Raw genomic sequence first — 10,592 nt, 5'->3', positions numbered from 1 at the left:
AAGCAAAGGCATAATATGGTATTTATAAATATCATTTTCATTAACATATAATCAATTTATCATTGTTAAAGTCAACTGATCAATTTTTAAACATTTTTTGGTTTTAACTTGTACATTGATAAATATTGATAGATATAACTCACATAAACAAAAGCTCTTTGGGGTCCTCAATAATTTTTAAGTGTGTAAGGGGGATCCTGAGACCAAAAAGTTTGAGAAACTGGCTTGGAATCAGTGCTGGCATAGAGTTGACTTCGAAAACTATTTGCTGAATGATTCCAATATTTATAAAAGGAAATAGGTAATAAAAATATACTCCCAATTGGATTATAGATCATGTCTGTGCACGTTACAGAAATAGAATATTGTATTCATCCGAGTGAATGTGTATACTATCCCTGTGGCTCAAATTAGGTAGCTGTCAAGAAAAAGAGTATCCATCCCAAGTTTGATGGTCTTGAAAGGAAATATCCATTTCCTACAGACAGCCAAAATCTCAGGTATTTTTAGAATGCAGGAAGTCTGTCGGCTTAAAATTAGTTCTCATAGGCCTGGCCTGGCCCAGTGGTGTTCTTCACTTGTAGCCAAGGAACATTTATGAAAAGGAAGAATTCAGCACAGCCCCAGATGGCTAATGAGTTCATATCTATTCTCCAACCATCAGATTGCCTGAAGACATGGCGGAAAGTGCTGTTTGAACAGAAAATGTGCTTTGGAAACCCAGACGCTTGAAGTGTCTCTTTAATGGAGTTGTGTCAAATCAAATTTATAGGCAGGACTGCTAAGCTCCCTTCTTCCTCGAGCTACCCTCTTGAGCCATGATAACCAGAGAGAAGCAAAAAACCCTGAGATTATCATCAGAATGGGGGACCTTTTGCCAGTGCCAATATTATGAAAGCTAAAATTATGAGAATATTGAGACTCAAAGATGACGATGGGGCTTTCTGCCCAACATTTTCTGGAGCTGGCCCTGGGACTTTCAACAGTTTTAAAGCAGGATTATTCTATGGCTGGCAGATTTTGAGCAACAGTCCAGACCAGCTTTCATAAGAAGAGTGCAGGAGGTTTGCCTCAAATTTTGGAACACGAAGATTGCTTATATCTGAATTACAGCAACATCTTGATGAACTAGAACCAAAGCCAAAAAACATTTCAGTTGGACAGACACTTTTTATCCTACATTTAAAAAATGAAGTGATAGGGAAACCAAGTGACACAAACAATTCCATAAAAGAGAAAGGACACTTACAGAGAATATCCATATCTCTCAACCCGGTCTTCTGTACTTGCTGTGTTGAGTGCGATGGATAGAGTAGCAATTATGGCTCAAAATGATGATTCAGAGAAAGCAGGCACTTGCCAACTCCTTATGCATCTTAGGAAGTTAAGAGGTACAATTTATTATTGAAAGCTTTGCATCATGTCTTGAGATAACTGGGAGGCCTATGAGGTTTTATGAGGCTAGGCGACAAATTAGCTAGACACATTTCCCTAGCATGACATAATCACACTGATAGATACTATCAGTTAACAAATGGTTTGTTACTCATAACAGCTTAGATACTAAAAGTGGGATACAAGATCATCTCTATCATAGCAAGATGGAGATAATATTTTTTAAAAATCTAATGTACTTTACTGTCTTTTTCTTCTACGGTCTTGACCCTCACCCTGCTTGACTGGTCATTCATTTGATGGGGAAATGGGGATGTCACAAAGGAGTTGGCAGTTAACGTTCATTAAAAATGAGATTTCAAAGCAAGAAAGAGGGTGTGGTATTGGAGTTTTTGTTCAGAAGTCTTTCCAGTCCTTCTGTCTCCCTTTTAGCATGGGCCGTTCCCAGAAGACTCAGCCCTGAGATATCTCCTGAAGGGTGGTGAATATGCCTCTTCTATATGTTATAGAACTTGGAATTCATAGTAATAGAGTATGATAAAAAGGTCCAAGTAAAAGTCATATATCTCTCCCAATACACTGAGGCACCAATCTCAGGAAAAAAAAGGAAAGTAGAGACAGAAAGCAAAGCAGATAGACTATGTGCCCTGATATTCTCTTCCCCCTAACTTTGGCTTGGAAAAGGGAAGGTACATTAGGAAGGTGGAGATAACCCTGAAGAAAGAGGAGATCTCTGATCTTTCACTCCCCTTTTGAGGCTCTGGGAAGGTGTCAAATCACAGGCATTCCCATGGCATCCTGAGACATAGCTGCAACAAAATAGGCTTGAGAGACAGTGTGGTCAGGCTGAAGGTGGCCTTGAGTTGAAATTTTTTTAGGCTACCGTACGTTCCCATTTGGGGTAAATATGGCATTGAGAGCCAAGAGGACTGTGGTGGGGTCCTTTCCATGGCTGGTGGGTGAAAGGACCCTGCAACAGATAAAGGTGGGCCTTTATACCGGGAAATAAGAAGAAGCCAAGTTAGCAAAGAGGAGAATGAATGACCCTCCCTAAGAGCACTGCCCAGGTCAAAGAATACTTCGCATTAGAAGCCAGCTTTCCCCCTACTGCACAAGGTCATATGAGCCACCCTTTGCCCTCTGTACACCCAGATTCCTCTTGCAGAAGAATCAGAGAGATGATCAGAAAACCAAAAACTCTGAGACACTGAGCACTATCTAAAGGGACTATTTTAGTAAACAGATGTTATTGAAGTTTCAAGTAGCTAGGACGGAAACTTATCCACCCCCACCCCACCCCCTGCTATCAGAAATAGGCTGGAATTAGTTACAGATAAAGAAATAAAATTGCATTATCCTTACACATTTGAGTTGTTGGATGAGTAAATTATGGCCAGCTCCATGAGGGGGGGTAGTGCTGAAATCAACTAGGGTTTCAAGGGCCTGTGGACACCTTATGTCTACATTTTAGGAAGATTAAAAAACTGAACTTAGGGAGGCATGTCATGCCAAGGTCAGAGACAGATGTAGAATAATCAGCAGATGGAAGGAACAAGATAAGTTATCATGAAGCTCTTCCTTCAATTCTGAAAAAACCCTAAAAGGCTAATTTTTATTCCACAAACAAGCAAAGAAACAATTCCAATTCCACCTGAGCTCAGACCACTAAGTCACTGGCCTGGGACTTCTGAGACACTGGAGAAAAGGATGGGACTCCATAACAAGGTCAGAAAGAATGCAGATAGTAATATGAACACCAGGACCTGTTTAAGAAATCCCTGGGAGGCAGAGTGAGAGTCCCATGGATCTTGCAAAGGCTAGTCGTCTAGTACCACTTCCTCTCTCAAGCCAGGCGAGCAGGAGCCTGGATCATTCAAGAAGGTTGGGAAGGGAACGTGATGGACAATTGGGTTGAATTATCAGCCCATACTTGCTACAACAAACAAGCTACTCACTCCCAATACTATTGGACCCGCTATGGTTTAGTTCCGCTAGGTATACTCTGTCTGCTCCAGTGATGAGCAACTTGGGGGAGTCATGGGGTCAACGCCAAGGGGAGAGCCAAATCTCTTCAGGGTTTGAGGAGTGACCCCTAGTGGTAGGAGGTAAGATATCATCAACACCAGGGTTTACCAAGGCAGCATTGGAGAGCTTGGAGGATGGAGAGAAAAACAGATTTTCAAAACAGAGCTGAGCCCAACCAACTTGAAGAAGGTGGCCCCTACACGTAAGTAAAAATTATCTATGAGTATGCCAAGGTTTACCAATGAGGGAGTGAAGTCGCGTAATATTTTGAAAATAATAATGTGCTTTATACTCTTGCTTTTCTGTACATGGCTCAGCAGATCCATCTGCAGAGGGGAGAAATTAGGAATGCTGCAATTAGAATGCAAAGAAAAAACACATTAATGATTTTCAAAATTGGCCGCTTTTGTAATAGCCTCCCTCTCGCTCATTTGCATAGCAATGTGCTTTCTGGAGTGTGGAAGGGGTGGTGTCTGGGTCTCGGCCGTGAATTGCACACACATTATACATGCCCCACAATGGAGCTCATCTATTTCACAGTTTTGATCTTGGCACATCTCAGGGCATCTGTCAGAAACGCAAGTGACACCCACCATGTGTGCTTTGGCAGGAAACAAATTCGGAACAACTGCTTTAGACAATGAACCTGTGGTTTGGATAATAAGCAGCTTGAAGGAATATGAGGGCTGACGTGGGCAGTGTTGGGGGAGACCGGGTGCTGGGCGTGTGATCTTGGGTGAGTTGCTTCACCTCTCTGAGCTTCAGTCCTCACTTCTGCAGAAGGAGGGCATTGAAAGTGATTTCTAAGAGACCTCACAGAGGGGAGAACCGTGGACTCTTCAACGCCTCAGGACACAGGGTTGAGTCCCGTCATGAGCCTCCAAGGATGTTGGATAAGACACAGCCATGTGCAGAATGGCCTCCCCGGCTGCAGCAGGCCTGTGCTGGGACACACAGGATGGTTTGGAAGGAGGGTCATTTAGTTACCTTGCCTCTGGCCTCTGCTTTCTTGTCTAGCTTCTCATGACCTTCTCCCAACCCCCACCCCAAACACCACAAAATGCTCCAGACAGTTGTCCATTATCAAAAAGGGCTTTGGGGTGCCCCTTCCCCCCCCCCCCCCCCCGGTGGCTCAGTCAGTCAAGCATTGGACTCTTGGCTTCTGCTCGGGTCATGATCTCACAGTTCATGAGTTCAAGCCCCGCATCGGGCTCATCAGAAACCTTCTAAAAGCAGCAATTTTCCCAAGCACTGTATTAAAGATGTGCTAACTTTAGGTAACCGTGGGTAACCCTGGTCAGGTCAGCCACCCTTTTGGAAGTTGGGTAGCAGAGCTACCTGTGGCTGGAGTAGAAAGAGGATGTAGAAGGGTGCCTGGGTGGCTTAGTCAGTTGGGCGTGGACTTCAGCTCAGGTCACGATCTCACAGTTCATGAGTTCAAGCCCCACGTTGGGCTCTGTGTTGACAGTGCTGAGCCTGCTTGGGATTCTCTCTCCCTCTCTCTGTCCCTCAGGGCCTCTTCCTGGTGAACTTAATGCACCCTCTAAGACATAGCCCAAGTAAATGCCACCTCTCCTCTGCAGGCCTTGAGGCCCTGGGGCCCCAAGGCTGTTATGTACGTGCTCCGCCCCTGGGCTCTGGCATCACTGGGACTTGCCGAGTGCCCCTGCTCCCTGACTTCCAGCTCACCACATCTTCGTCTGGCTGGCTCCTAATAAATGTCTCGCTCTAAATATCCCTCCTCAGAGAGACCATACTCGAAGAGCTTGAAGTTCAAGTCCCTTCCCCCAGTTATTCTTTAACTGTATTTTCATTTCTGCATTGCACACACAGCTCTCTACAGCTCTCGTATTCAGGTGGGTGTTTTGTGTTTGTCGCTTGTCGCTCCATAAGCAAGGAAGCTCCAGGCGTGGAGGGACCTGTCTCACTCACCGCAGTTGCCCTGGCACCTGGCTACATTGTTTACCCGACCACAGGCGGACCCTTCACTAGAATGCAAGTTGCAAGTACAATTTAGGTGCCCTTCCTCCTGGGCATTTCAACTAGCCAGCCCTCGGCCCACATCCTGGTTCAGCTGTGAGGTAGCCCAGCGTCACTGAGAAAGCCATTCTACCTCTGCACCTCAGTTTTCTGGCCTGTAAAATGGGAGCAGCTATATCTGCCTCACATAATGCTTGGAAAGCACTTAGCACATTGTAAGGATTCAGCAAACATTAGTCTTCTCTAATATGACTGCTATTATGATCTCCTATTTCAACTCCAGAATATTTTGTTTGGCTACTCCAAATTTACATACTAAATGCTGAATTTATTTGGTGAGGATTCGGACCCAAATCTTTGCGTCTCAAACCTCTGTATCCTATTTCTTTTCTTTTTTCTTTTTTTTTTTTAGTTTATTTATTTATTTTTGAGAGAGAAAGAGAGAGAACAGAAGCACGGGAGGGGCAGAGAGAGAGAGAGGGAGGCCCAGAATGCGAAGCAGGCTCCAGGCTCTGAGCTGTCAGCACAGAGCCCGATGCGGGGCCCAAACGCACAAGCTGGGAGACCATGACCTCAGCTGAAGTCCCACGCCCAACTGACTGAGCCACCCAGGCTCCCCTCTGTGTCCTCTTTCTACTCCAGCCACAGTCAGTTCTGCTACCCAACTTCCAAAATGTTGACTGACCTGACCGGGGTTACTCACGGTTACCTGAAGTTAGTAGATCTTTAACACAGTGCTTGGGGAAAGAGCTGCTCCTCTTACAAGGTTTCTGATGAATTAAGGGCTTCATCAGAGAAACCCTCTGTCCAGACTTACAGACGATCCTATCAGGAGTCTGGGGGTACCGGCCTTTGATGATCCACAAGAGGGGGAGTGCAGTTGCATTGCAGTGATTCTGAACCTACAGCGCTAAAAGGGGTTACCGTGAACCTGAATTATTTATCACCAGTTGTGTTCACTGTCGCTACTCTGGGCTGTATAGAGGATTCCAGAAACAATGACACAAGGAAGTTAACTGTAAACATCCCATTTATCAAGCCCTGACACCAGCTGCCTTCTTATCCTTACTTCTTTAGCCTGAAAGTAAAGAAACAAGAAGAAAAAAGGTGTTTAGTTAACTAAGGGCTATTGCTTATTGGGTTTTCGTTAACTAAGGTTTACCACTCACACCAGGCAAATCACCGCTTTGCCTTCTTTGTCTGAATCAACCTTAATGAAGAGAGAAGAGTCTATTTTCTTCACTCGATTTTCAGTGTGTGTTGATCTGCCTTCCGATGGTCTGTGGACCCCGCCCTTTGTGTCTGTACCCGAGGCTCTGGGTGAGAGATCCTAGAGGCCACCGAAACTTTAGCATTTTTGGATCCGAGCTAACAAGAAGGTGAATGTTACTATTGTTCAGCTATGCAATTTTCCATATTGCTGAAACAGGCAAGTCCTGCTTGCCAGAGAGGATCCGTATGGACCGGTAGTTGATGAAGGAGCCTAGAAGAAAGAAAGAGCGACGAGGCAAGGTGGCAGGGTCAGCAGCAAGGCAGGGAGGGCAAGAGAATGATGGGAGGGCTGACTGAAGCACTTGGCTGGGGAGAGCTTGCAGTGTGAGCACAGGGTTTCACTCTTGGCCTAAGAAAACCTTTGCAGGGGCCTAAATAAAACTTTTTAACTTAAAAAACTTCAGCAGTAATGAGTTCCAGCTGTGTGGCAGAGCAAATTCCCAAGTCCGAATAGTTTCCCTAGAAAGAAACAACTGTGTCTGCCCCTGTCTTCTTAACTCTTTCATCCCTGTGGGAGAGACACTCAGGTCTGTTCTTTGGTCCTTAGACGTGGTATGGGCTGAGAGGCTCTGGTGGCCTTCCCAAGGTGGGCCTGAAGCAGGTGCATGTAGCTCCCCATGCCAGTTAGGTTCCTCACTACGTACCCCCGACTCTATTACAGCCGCCATCTCAATCAGGAGGCTGCTGGCCAAATTTTGCAGGTTGCCTGTTGACTGTGTTTGTCAGTCAGGACTGTGTCCTGTACTGTCGCTAAGGTACCGTCTGTGGCTGCTTTCCTGCTACCTTGGAGTTGAATAACTATGCAACTGACAGAGAATATGATCCGTGAAGTCCAATATATTCCCCACCTGGTCCTTTACAGAAAAAGATTGTGGAGCCCTGATTAAACAAAATGTAAGGCTGCTTGAGGCTTGTCTGTCTATATCAGTATCAAAGCTGTGGCTTTATTTTACCATAGAATTGGGGGAACAAGTGTCTTCAGAGATCATAGAGTTTAATCCATTTTAGATGAAAAAAACCAAGGTTCCCAAAGTACAGGGGCTCATTCAGGGTTAGGTAATGGTTGAGGTGGGATTAGTATTGAGTCCCCTTCCCCAGGCCCCTGACTCTGAGGCCAGTACCCTTTCTGCTAAAAATATGGCTGCTGCCCCAGCATGGGGGGTCATCCACACATAAACAGGCCAAAATGATAGACAAGGCTTTGCTTTCCATGATCAATAACAAAATACCCACATCGACCTGGTTTGCAGAAGGGATATTTGATTAAGATCTTTTTGCTATGTCTTGCATGGAAATACTCCGGTGTTTGCTAAAACATATTTTGTAACTTGTGTGTGCAATGATCTGGTATTTTCAAAGTTGAGTATTTTTGTCATCAAATCCAAGATAGAGAAAAAAAAGCTCTCTGCTCATTTGATCAAACACTGTGGACAGTGGCAAGAATTTGCGTAGTGATTTCAATGTGCCATTACACATACATCAGATACAGAAGAAGTTCATTTTTTCAGTTAAATTTTAATTTTTTTCTTAATGATCTCTCAAGGATAAATTTTGACTCTTCCCCAAATGAGCAAAAGTTCTCAAGAGAGCAAATCACAGATACTTTGACATGTATGCATTCTTCTTAGCGTTTTTGGAACTTAAATAATATACTAACACAACAGAGTCAACTCACAATTAAGCTGGACTCAGCCCTCTCATGGGCTGAAATTCAGCTTTCAGGTCCCCTTTCCCATCCCTCAACATGTAGGGAAAAGAGCCTCATAGCAACAAAATAAGCAGATGGAAATTTAGTTTAAAAATTGACAAAGCAACTTCTGGAAAATGTCTCTTGAGTCAGTACAGACAAGGAAAGGGGAAGATGAGTAATTTCCTGGGGTCCCCACAGTTTGTTAGGTATATTCCCCTTGGGGGATTGGGGCAGCGATTCCGGGAAACAGCCAGAAGAAAAGGTGGAGTCACCAGCTGGAACTAACCAAGAGACAAGGCTTGTGTTCTTACAACCAGCCCTGAATCAGATCATCCCAGGCATGAAAGCTCCTTTTTAACTCGCACCCACGGGCTTCTGCAACCCTGTGTCTCATTATCTCCAACCCCGGTGCTGAGCCTCTACTCTGTTGGGTTTTCCTAAAGCACCCATTCTCTCAAGAAAGAAGCAGAGGGAAGAAGTATAAACTCAGTAGCTGGATTCTCTGGGTTCAAATGCTGAGTCGATTCTTTACCAGCTGTGTAACTTTGAGCAAGTTATTTAATCTCTCCGTGCCTTGTTTCCTCATCTGTTAAATGGGTATAATAGAGCCTGTCTGATAGGGTGGTCAGGAGGTTTAAATGAAGACATACATGTTAAGTGCGGAGGACATAGCCTATGACCTCCAGGGTTATGAACATGCCACTCTTTCGGCCTGAAACACCCTCATGCCACCTGGGCAGAAAAGTGATTTTGCTGAGTCTCCCACCTTGTCTGTTCCTATAAGCCTGGGTTATTTCCTGTCTCTGGGTCTGCATGAAACCCTACACTGCTCTAAGATATTTTATTTACTTGTCTGATTCTCCCATTAGCCTGAGTACCCTGACAGCAGTAATTTGGTCTTAAGCATCCCAGGGTCAAACACAACGTCTAACAGACTAGACCCCAAAGTATACTTTCTAAAGGAGTGCACAATATATGAATGAATGACTCAATCAATCATTCAATCAATCAGTACATAAATGAAAGCCGAATTTCTCTTCCATTGATCTGGACCCTGGATTACAGCCGTGATACTCACTCACCTATCAGGCTTTGAGTGAATTTGAAAGAGCTCACCTCCTCAAGATACTTCACCTCCAACTCTCAAAAAATTGTCATAGTGCATTGATTTCGATAGGACTAAACAATTTACTATCATCTTCTGCAAATGTTTAATAGCAAGTATATAAATACATAGTGCCTATCACGTCAGTGGTACTCCCAGGGGTTGTGCAGTGTCCAACCTGCACACTACCCATGGTAGCCTGGCTGCGCTTCCTAAGGCAGGAAGTCAAACTGATATATTTAGAAATCGGTGTTTTACCAACTCTGAAGCTTAGAAATCAGAACATCACGTGTGCCTGCTGCTCGGTCTGGAAGGGTATTTTGTTGTGAAGGACTGAGAATCTGTCTAAGGACACACTGGGACACAACACAACATCAGTCTCTTTACTTGGCTCACCCAGCCTCCTCAATCATCCTTACTCTGGGACTTCTGTAAGGCTTTTCTTTCCAACAATGAAAGATGTGGTAAAAAGAGCATGAACTGGAAGCCAAGAGACTTGGTTTTTATTTCCAGCTGTACCACCAATCATTTGGGTGATCCTGGGAAAATCTCTTCACTTATCTTAGTCTCAGTTCCATCCTTAGAAAATTAATAACAAAACAATTTGAAGATCACAAAACTTTCTGGGAAGATAAAGTGCTGCCATTATCAACATTATCATTATCATCAATAATAATTATTATCACCAAATACTAATAATTATGGTTAAAATATTTAAGGCACCTGGATGGCTCAGTCAGTTAAGCCTCTGACTCTATTTTGCTCAGGTCATGATCTTACAGTTGGTCCTGAGATCGAGCCCTGCAGAACGTGGGGTCCATGCTGGATGTGGGCCTGCTTACCATTCTCTCTCTCTCTCTCTCTCTCTCTCTTTCTCTCTCTCTCTCTCCCTCCCCCTTCAGCCCCTCTCCCACTCACACTCTCTAAGTAAATAAATAAATAAAATATTTAAGTGTTATTTGGTAATAATAATGATAATAGTACTCCTAATAAATACACCATGAATGTCACATTTCCAACTGATTTGAATATTCGATAAACTAGCTGAGATGGCACATTAGTTCAGGGATATTATCTGATTAATGCTGTTCTCATCTCAAAACAGAGAGCAATAGCCTAGGAAGG

The sequence above is a fragment of the Herpailurus yagouaroundi genome, unplaced genomic scaffold, assembly GCF_014898765.1.
Source record: "Herpailurus yagouaroundi ecotype Mexico unplaced genomic scaffold, PumYag 182, whole genome shotgun sequence".
NCBI lineage: Eukaryota > Metazoa > Chordata > Mammalia > Carnivora > Felidae > Herpailurus > Herpailurus yagouaroundi.
Note: the sequence above shows the minus strand (reverse complement) of the source record.